This window comes from Apodemus sylvaticus, chromosome 7 (assembly GCF_947179515.1).
Source record: "Apodemus sylvaticus chromosome 7, mApoSyl1.1, whole genome shotgun sequence".
NCBI lineage: Eukaryota > Metazoa > Chordata > Mammalia > Rodentia > Muridae > Apodemus > Apodemus sylvaticus.
Genome location: NC_067478.1, coordinates 38,243,461 through 38,254,093, shown reverse-complemented (window position 1 = coordinate 38,254,093; position 10,633 = coordinate 38,243,461).

Genomic DNA, 10,633 nt, shown 5'->3' with positions numbered 1-10,633 from the left:
CAAAGGTGTTTTGATTGGCATTTCCCTGATAGCTGAGGATGTTGAGCGTTTAAGTGTTTCTCAGATATTTGTAATTCCTCCATTGAGAATTCTCTGGTTACACGTGTATTCCATTTTATAATTGGACTATTTAGTTTGTTGATGACAAGTTTCTTGAGTTTTTCATATATTTTAGATATTAGCCCTCTACTGAATGTTGAGTTGGTGAAAATCTTTTTCTATTCTAAAGGCTGCCATTTTATCCTATTGATGGTATACTTTTCTATATACAACCTTTTCAGTATCATGAGGGGCCATTAGTTAATCATTGTTTGTAGTACCTGTTCTACTGGTTTTATGTTTAAGAAGTTGTTCTCTGTGCCAATGAGTTCAAGCCTTTCCACCCACTTTCTCTGCTATCAGGTACAGTGTATTTTGTTTTATATTGAGATCTTCAATCTACTTGGTCTTGAATTTTACATAGGGTCATGGATATGGAACAATTTGCATTCCTCTACAGCTTCAGATCCAAATAAATCAGCACTATTTGTTGAAGGTGTTTTTTTTTCACCATTATGAATTTCTGCCTTTTGTATCAAAAATCAGGATTCAATGTGTGTGTGGATTTCTTACTGTGTCTTTGATTTGATTCCACTGATCAATCTGTTTTTAATGTCAATACCATGAATGTTTTTCCCATTCATTAATTAATTGATTAATTAACTTTGTGTCCCAACTGCATCTTACCCTCCCTCTTATCCTCCCAGTCTCTCCTCACTTCCCCTTCTACTATCCTTCATCCCCTTCTTCTCAGAGAAGAAGACTCCCATGGATATTAACCCTCATTGGCATATCACATTGCAGTAAGACTAGGCACATCTTCTTCTATTGAGGCTAGACAAGGCAGCCCAATTAGGAGGCAGGTAAGCTCAGGACAGGCAACAAAGTCACGAACATACTATGCTCCGGCATGGTGCCTATCTGCACCAAGCTGCATATCTGTTACATATGTGCAGAGGGCCTAAGTTCCATTGAAGTTCTCTGTTCAGTGGTTCTGGTCAGTGGTTCTGTAGGTTTTCCTGTAGTGACCTTGACTTGTTGGCTCCCTCAATCTTTCCTCCCTGTCTTACACAGAATTCGTCAAGGTCTACCTAATGTGTCACTGTGGTTCTCTGCATCTGTTTCCAGATGAGAGTTATGCTAGGCACCGATCTGCAAGTATGGCCAAATATGATTAATAGTGTCAGTGCGCTTTCCCTCATGTCATGGGTCTTTCTTCCTTCCTTCTTGCCTTCTTTCCTTCCTTTCTTCCTTCCTTTCTTCCTTCCTTTCTTCCTTCCTTCCTTCCTTCCTTCCTTCCTTCCTTCCTTCCTTCCTTTTCTTCCTTCCTTCATTTCTCTCTTTCTTTGTTTTGGATTTTTGGCTTTGGTTTTTTGAGCCATGGTTTCTCTGTATAGCTCTGGCTGTCCTGGAACTCAGTCTACAGACCAGGCTGGCCTCAAACTCAGAAATCCACCTGTCCCTGCCTCCCAGAGTGCTGGGATTACAAGCGTGTGCCACCACCACCTGTCAGGATGATCTTTTCTAGATTCGTCGATTTGTCTACATATTTAATGGTGTCATTGTTTTTAATATTTGAGTAATATTCCTTTATTTTAAGGTACCACGTTTTCTTTATCCATTTTTCGGTTGTTTTCAGTTTCTGATTATTGTGAATAAAGCTACTAAGAACATATTTGAGCATGTGTCCGTATGGTTTGATAGAGCATCTTTTTGTTTGTTTGTTTGTTTGTTTGTTTGTTTTTTGAGACAAGGTTTCTCTGTGTGGCCCTGGCTATCCTGGAACTCACTCTGTAGACTAGGCTGGCTTCAAACTCAGAAATCTGCCTGCCTCTGCCTCCCAAGTGCTGGGATTAAATGTTAGAGCATCTTTTTTTGTATACCCAGGAGTGATATACCTGGGCCGTGAGATAGTTCTATTTCCACTTTTCTGAGAAACTACCAAATTGATTTCCAAAGCATTTGCACAAGTTTTCATTCCCACCAGCAATGGAGGAGTGTTCTCTTTGCTCCAAATCTTTTCAAGGATGAACTGCAACTTAACATTTTTTTCTCATCCATTTTGATGAATGTGAATGTGAAATCTGAGTCAATTTGATTTGTCCTTACCTGATAACTAAGGATGTACAATTCTTTAAGTGCTTCACAGACATTTAAGATTCATCTGTTGAGAATTCTGTTTGGGTCTGAACACCAATTTTTTGTAAATTTAATTTTATTTCTTTAATTATTCCCTTTACATCCCACTTACTACTCCCCTCCTGGTCACCCCATCCCAAATCCTGCCTCCATCCCCTGTCACTTTTTCTCTGAGCAGGGGATGGGGATCTCTAAAGGTATCCCCTTACACTGGCACAAGTCTGAGATGCAAGGGGCTTCCTCTCCCACTGAGGTCTCTTTTCTATCCTTCCTTTCCTTTAAATCAACCTTCTATTTTCTCCAAAATATTTTTGTTTGGTGTGTCTATCGAGCTGTGCCATGTTATACACATCGAAGACAGAGGACAGGTTGGTTTTTCCCTTTCAGTATGGTCCGTGGGGTGTTCAGTCAGGCTTGACAGCAAGGCCTTTTACAAGTTGATATTTCTTATTTTGGAACAAGTCAAATTATCCATTTGGGTTCAGTTTGTTTTTAAGATTTTGTTTTAATGTATGTCTGAGCAGCTGTACACTGTGTGAGTGCAGGCACCCACAGAAGTCAGAGGTGTCGGATTACCTTTTGAGGTGGAGTTATAGGTAGATGTGACCTGTCTGACTAATTAGGTGTTGAGATTTTAAATAAGATCCTCAAGAACAGTAATTCTCTCTCTAATTCAGAGTCATCTGTCCAGTCCCAGAAGTTCAGTTTGTGATAAGCTTTTAAGAACACTTTCTCCTGCTGTGTCCAATGCTAAGTAGCATAATTTTTAGTTCAGATGAGTGGCTTCATGAAAGTCTTACACTTTACTCTTTGATTCTTTTGGAGCTTCTATTACTCATCCTCAGAGTCAAGAATCTGCTTCCTCTAATGATAACAGAAACAGTCCCCAAAAGTTTTTCTTTTTGTATTTTTACATTTATTTGTGAGCACATGCTGATACCACACTGGGAATATGGAGATCTTGGCTTGGGGAAGCAGGTCCTCAGGCTAGGTGGTAAGTGTCTTTACCCGTTGAGATATCTTCCTAGACCAGGAATGTACAGCCTTTTTCTTTCTTTCTTCTTTCCTTCCTTCCTTCCTTCCTTCCTTCCTTCCTTCCTTCCTTCCTTCCTTTCTTTCTTTCTTTCTTTCTTTCTTTCTTTTTTTTTTTTTTTTGGTTTTTCAAGACATGGTTTCTGTGTATAGCCCTGGCTGTCCTGGAACTCACTCTGTAGACCAGGCTCACCTCGAGTTCAGAAATCCACCTGCATCTACCTCCCAAGTGGTGGGATTAAAGGTGTGTACCAGCACTGCCCAATAATGCACAGTCTTAATGTTAAGATTTTAAAATAATTCTTTTAAAAGATCTTTCTCAAGGGTTTTTTTTTTACCTAAGGGTTCCCTTCTTAGTTAGGGTTTCCATTGCTGTAATAAACACCAAGACCACAAGTAACTTGGGGAGGAAAGTGTTTATTTCAGCTCACAGCACTCAGCCTACACTCCATCACACAGGAAAGTTAGGGAAGAGCTCAAGGAGAGAGCTGAAGCAGAAGCCATGGAGGAATGGCTCCATTAGAAAAAAGTGCCCACTGACTTGCTCAGTTTTCTTTTTTCCTAAGAAAGGGTTTCTCTGGTTGCCCTCAGCTTGCAGAGGACTGCCTGACACCAGCACCCAGCACAGCTTGTTTCCTTGTACTACTCAGGCACACCTCCCCAGGAGTGATGCTAAGCAAACATTAATTAAGAACTTGCCCTAGACTTGCCCATAGGATAGGCCAATATGCATGAATTTTCTCAATTGGGAATCTTTCTTCTAAGCTGGGTGTGGAGGCACTCACCTTCAACCCCAGCACTCTGGAATTAGAGGCTGGGCAATCAGTGGTTCATGGCCAGCCTGGCCTACAAACTTCAGCTCCAGGAAAGCCAGAGCTACATAGTGAGACCCTGACTCAAATAAAACAAAGCAAACTAAATATATTTCTCAATCAGCATGTGCACCTGCCTGACAGAAGAGGCCATCAGATCACGTTACAGATGGCTGTGAGAATGTATGTGGTTGCTGGAACTTAAACTCAGGACCTCTTGAAGAACAGCCTGTGCTATTAACTGCTGAGCCATCAGTGGGATACTGGGGATGGGGGAATCTCCACTCTTTCAGAGGAGGTGAGTGGTGTTAGGGGGAGAGACAGTGTGAGCCTGGAACCAGGAGTGCCTGGATTAAAGGTGTGCACTTTCAACACCCAGGTTCTTTGAATTGCAGCCATTTCTCAAGCCCTAGAACCCCGATTTTTTTTTTAAGACTTGAGTCTCTACTGAGGTCTCAGGTAAGTTCCTTAAGAAGCTTCAGGTCCCAGGTGAGAAAAAATTTAGTCCTTTATTGACAAAAAGAAGTATTCAGTCAGAATCTCTAAATTGGGAGGTTTAGCTAAAAATGTCATCCAGTGTATATTAAAAGGTTTGAGTTAATAAATTTAATGGAAAATAATTTTACTTCCCACTAAAACGATGCCTTGTTTGAACTTGTCTCTTGTTCAGGTCAATGATGGGGATGGCTCAGTGGTCAAATGTGCTTACTGCTTTCAGGACCCAAGTTCATTACCCAGCTCCCTCACAGCAGCTGAACTCTAGCTTGAGATCCAACACGCCACTCTGGCACAAAAGGGCAATTGCACACATGAACAAAACACCCCTATTCCCCACCATATAAAACCTGACCATGTTCCTCCTTCAATGCATAATGAACACATCAAATTCTCATCACAGTATCTTACTGAAAATGCATTACAATTTGAACCCATCTGCTCAGAAACTGCAATGTACATAGCATTCAGCCTTATCTGGAATTCAATTTTTCCCATCCCATTAATACCAAGATCCCATTGTATCACAAATACATCTGAAACCATACCTTGCTTTATTCATGCAGTACCTTAAGCCTAGCTGCATGTTTCCTAAAGTTCAACTGGTTTGGACTCCATTTTTTAAATAGTTTAATAGGAAGGATTCTCTGGCTGGCATGGTGACACCTACCTGTAATCTACAGTTGGGAGGCAGGATTGCCATAAATTCCTAAGGCCAGCTTGGTCTGAGTGAGCTCCAAGTCAAAACAGTGATGCACTCTTCCAAAGTAATCAAAGAGCATAGAAAATCTGCACTTGTGTTTTCAATTTCTGTAAGGTTCCTTTTGGTTTTATTCAGCATCCTGGACTGATATTTACAAAGAGAATGGAGACATGGCTTATCTCAGGGCTCCTTAGCAGACATGTACTCTTTAATATATAAAATACATAATAACTTGGACTGTATCAAGTAAATATATTAAATCACCCATCAGAAGGCAAGGAAATAAGCAGAAGAAAATGCAGAAACAGGCAGATAATATACCTTCTTCTCAGTACCTCATTGTACCTTCTCCTAACTTGACCATATAAGCTGTCACAAAACAGACCTCAGCAGATACAAGAAGACTGAATAATCCCCTGCACTCTATCAGATCACTAGGGACTAAGGCTTGTCTTCAATATCAACAAAAACAACAGAAAGCCCACATACACATGGAAGCTGAACAACGCTCAAGTCAATGATAACTTATTCAAGAAAGAAGGAAAGAAGGAAAAGTAATGAAAATAAAGACACAACATACTCAAACTTATGGGATGCTATTGAAAGCAGTGCTAAGAGAAAAACTCATAACTCTGAGTGCCTTCAAAAAGAAATTGGAGTGAGCATACACTAGAATCTTAACAGTTTGAGCTCTAGAACATAAAGGAAGCAAATACACACAAGAGGAGTAGACAGCAGGAAATACTCAAACTCAGGGCTGAAATCAACCAAGAGAAACAAAGAAGTACTATATAAAAAAAATCAACAAAACCAGGAGCTGTTATTTTTTTTTTTTTAGAAAATCAACAAGTTAGATAAAACAGAGACAGTATCCAAAGTAACAAAATCAGAACTGAAAAGGGAGATATAACAAAAGAAATTGAGGAAATTAAAAAAGTCATCAGATACTGATACAAAACCTTATATTCACCAAAATTGGAAACCTGGATGAAATAGACAGTTTTCTAGAGATATATCAGGTGCCAAAGTAAAACCAGGATCAGATAAACCCTATAAACTGTTCTATAATCCCTATAAAATAAAAACAGTCATTAAAGGCCTCCCAACAACAACAACAAAAAGCCCAGGACCAGATGGGTTTAGTGTAGAGTTCTATCAGACCTTCAAAGAAAACTTAATACCAATACTCTTCAAACTATTCCACAAAAAAGAAACTGAAGGAATACTACCCAACTGGTTCTATGAAGCCACAGTTATGCGTATATCTAAACCACACAAATACCCAACAAAGAAATAGAACTTCAGACCAATTTCCCTTGTGAATATTGCTGCAAAAACACTCAATAAAAATCTCACAAACTGAATCCAAGAATATATCAAAATTATCATTCACCTTGATCAAATAGGTTTCATCCCAGAGGTGCAGAGCTGTTTCAGTATATGGAAATCATCAATATAAGCCACTACATATACAAACTCAAAGGAAACAAACCACATGATCATTTCATTATATACTGAAAAAGCATTTAACAAAATTCATCATCCCTTCTTGTTAAGAGTTTTGGAAAGATCAAGAGTTCAAGGATCATACCCTAACATAGTGAAGGCAGTATACTGTAAACCAGTAGCCAACATCAATCTAAATGGAGAAAAACTTGAACAATCTCACTAAAATCAGGGACTTGACAAGGCTGCTCACTCTCTCTCTACCTGTTCGCTATAGTGCTGATAGTCCTAGCAAGAGCAATTAGACAACAAAAGGAAAACACAAATTGGAAAGGAAGAGGTTAAAACATCACTACTTGCCATTGATAAGATAGTAAACTTAATTGACCCCAAAAATTCCACCAGAGAACTCCTACATCTGATAAACAACTTCAACAAAGTGGATAGATGATTTCCCAGACAGGATATCTCTGTGTAGCTCTGGCTGTGCTGGAAATCACTGTGAATACCAGGCCAGCCTTGAACTCAGAAATCTGCCTGCCTCCACCTCCTAAGTGCTGGGATTAAAGGTGTGTACCCTCACTGCCTGTCTCTGCTCAACTATTAAAAACAATGAATTTAAGAATTTCTTAGGCAAATGGATGGAATCATAAATGATCATCCTGAGTGAGGGAACCCAGTAGCAATGAAGACATATGTTATGCACTTGCTGATAAATGACTATTGGCCCCAAAACTCAGAATGCCCAATATATAATTCACAGACCCCATGAAGCTCAAGAAGAAGTAAGACCAAAGTATAAATGCTTCAGTCCTCCTTAGAAGGGGGAGCAAAACACTCATGGGAGGAAATACAGAGACAAAGACTAGAGCAAGGACTGAAGGAAAGGTCATCCAGAGATTGTCCCACCTGGGGATTTATCCCATATACAGACACCAAACCCAAATCACTATTGCAGATGCCAAGAAGGCTTGCTGACATGAGCCCAATATAGCTATCTTCTGAGAGGCTTTGCCAGAGCCTGACAAATACAGAGGTGGAAACTCACAGCCAACTGAGCACACGGTCCCCTTGGAGGAGTTAGAGAAAGGAATGGAGTAACTAAAGGGGTTTGCAACCCATAGCCAGAACAATATGAACCAGCCAGTACCCCCAGAGTTCCCAGGTACTAAACTAGCAACCAAAGAGTGCACATAGAGGGACCCATGGCTCTAGGCTCATATTTGCAGAGGGCTGCATTGTCTGGCCTCAGTGGGCTAATCCTTCAGAGACTTGATGCTCCAGGTACAGGGATACTCAGGATATAAGGGAGCACCCTCTCAGATACAAATGGGAGGGAGAATGGGGAGACTCTGTAAGGGGTCAGGGACCAGGGATGGTAGTAATTATTTGGGATACAAACAAAAGCCTTGTGAATTCTGAAATTCAACAAAAGGGAAGGTTGCTCAGCAGATTAAAGGAACTAGCTGCTCTTCTATAGGATTTGGATTCAGTTTCCTGGACTCTCAGAGTGGCTCACAAGGGCCTGTTACTCCAGTCACAGGGATTTGACCCCCTCTTCTGGACTCCACAGGTATTGCATGTGCATGGCAGAGATCTACAAGCAGTCAAAGCACATGTACACATTTAAATATATAGTTTGTTTTTTTTTACGAGACAGGGTTACAATGTATAGCCCTGGCTGTCCTGGAACTTGCTTTGTAGACTAGGGTGGTCTTGAACTCAGAAATCTGACTGCCTCTGCCTCCCAAGTGCCGGGATTAAAGGTGTGTGCCACCACCGCCCAGCTTAAACATTTTAAAAAGATAATGACAGCAAAACTACTTGAGCCTGATCTTAAATTTCTATGAGTCACTGGGGCTGTCATTCTTTTCAGTGCCAGGGTCCACTCTGCCTCTTTTCTGTTCCCACTGTCCATCATCAGTGCTTACCATGAAGTCACCAACCAAGTGATGACATGGTTATGAAGCTGGAATCTCATTAATTTTGTGGCATTAAATAACTCAGATCTCCATGCATCTTTCTCATTTTTAAAGCAAGATGCAGTAGTTTGCATATTCAGTGTCTCCCAAAACTCCATGTATGAGATGGTTGGTCTCCTGTTGTCAATACTGGAAGGTGGTCGTACTTTTCCACTTTTATGACAAAGTACCCAAAGGGAAGCTATTAAGGAAGTGTTTATTTTCCACTCCTGTTTTGAGGATATAATCTACCAATTAGGAGAAAGGGTGATGGAAAAAAATGGCTCCAGGCCTGGCAGCAGGAGTGTGAGGCAATTGGTCCCTCACCTCCACAGTCAGGAATGAATGCTGCTGCCCAGTTAGTTTTCCATTTTTTTTCAGATTTATTCTGTCTGAGACACCCACTCCCCGGTGGTTGATGCCATCTATATTAGTGTTGATCTTCTCTACCTGTTCAAGTTTTCTGGAAACATCCTCAAAGTTACACCTATATCTCACATATACACCCATATCTATATCCCATATTTACATCATTCTATGTCCTACCAAGTTGACAATGAACTTTTGGCAGCCCATGGTAGAAATTTTAAGGAGCAGCCAAAGAGGCCTTCAGGTCAGTTGAGGGGCACTCTTAGAGTCTCTGGGTCTCTGGTTCTTTCTCTTCTATTTCATTTCCTGGCCATGAGGTGAATCCTTTTGCTCTGTTATGCACTTCCAACATAATCCCCAGCCTTACCACAGGCCCAGCACAATGCAGAAACCAGTTATGCACTAGAGCATTCAAGCCATGACCCAAAATTATTCTTTTTACAAAAGTTGATTATCTAAATCAGTGGTTCTCAACCTTCCTAATTCTGTATCCTTTTAATACAGTTCCTCATGTTATGATGATCCTCCAACCATAAAATTATTTTCACTGTTAATTCATAATTTTGCTAGTTATAAGTCACAATGTAAATATTTTTTCAGATATAGGTTTGTCAATGGGGTGTCAACTCACAAGTTGAAAACAACTTATCTAAATTCTCTTGTTATTGTGATGAACTTTAACACAGAAGATTTAAACTACAGGTCTAGAGAGATGGCTCAGCAGTTATCAGCACTGACTGCTTTTCTAGAGGTCCTGAGTTCAATTAACAGCAACCACACAGTGGCTCACAACAATCTGTAATGAGATCTAGTGCCCTCTTCTGGTGTGTCTGAAGACAGCTACAATGTACTTTATTGTGTTTATTTATTTACTTATTTATTTATGATGAAATAAATGAGCCTTTAAAAAAAAGATTAAAAAGACATACCAAAATCATTTAGAAAATGACATTCATCTAGTAACCTTAAAAACTTAATTCCGAGCCAGGCATGGTGGTGCCTGCCTGTAGTCCTAGCACTTGGGAGGCAGAGGCAGGCCGATTTCTGAGCTCAAGGCCAAGCTGGTCTATTGAGTGACTTCCAGGAAAGCCAGGACTATACAGAGAAACCCTGTCTCAAAACAACAACAATAACAACAACAACAACAAACCAAAAAAACCCAAAAAACAAAACAAAGCAAAACAAAAAAACCTAATAATGTGACTGTGAATATGGCTCAGTAAAGCATTTTCTTTGCAAGCCATGTACCCAAGATTAATTCACTACCAGAACCACATAAAAAAAAAAAAAGATGTTCGTTGTGGCACATGGTCATATTTTCAGAGCTGGGAGCTGGAGGATCTCCTAGACTTGTGTTCAGCCAGTCTAGCCTCATTTGTGAGCTCCAGATCAGTAAGAGACCCTTTCTCAAAGAAAAAAAAAATGGTGTTTGTGGGACAACACTTAAGGCTGTCCTTCATCCTCCACATACATGTGCATACATGAGCAGGGCTGCTTGGTTTCACCTGCATAGTCTGTCCTCCACGGTCCCTTCAGAGGTGCCCCTGCCACCTGGGTTGAAGTTAGGGTGAGGTCAATGCCACTCCTAGCCACCAACCATCTGTGCCAGCCAACTAGGCTGGAAGTTGGAGAAGACC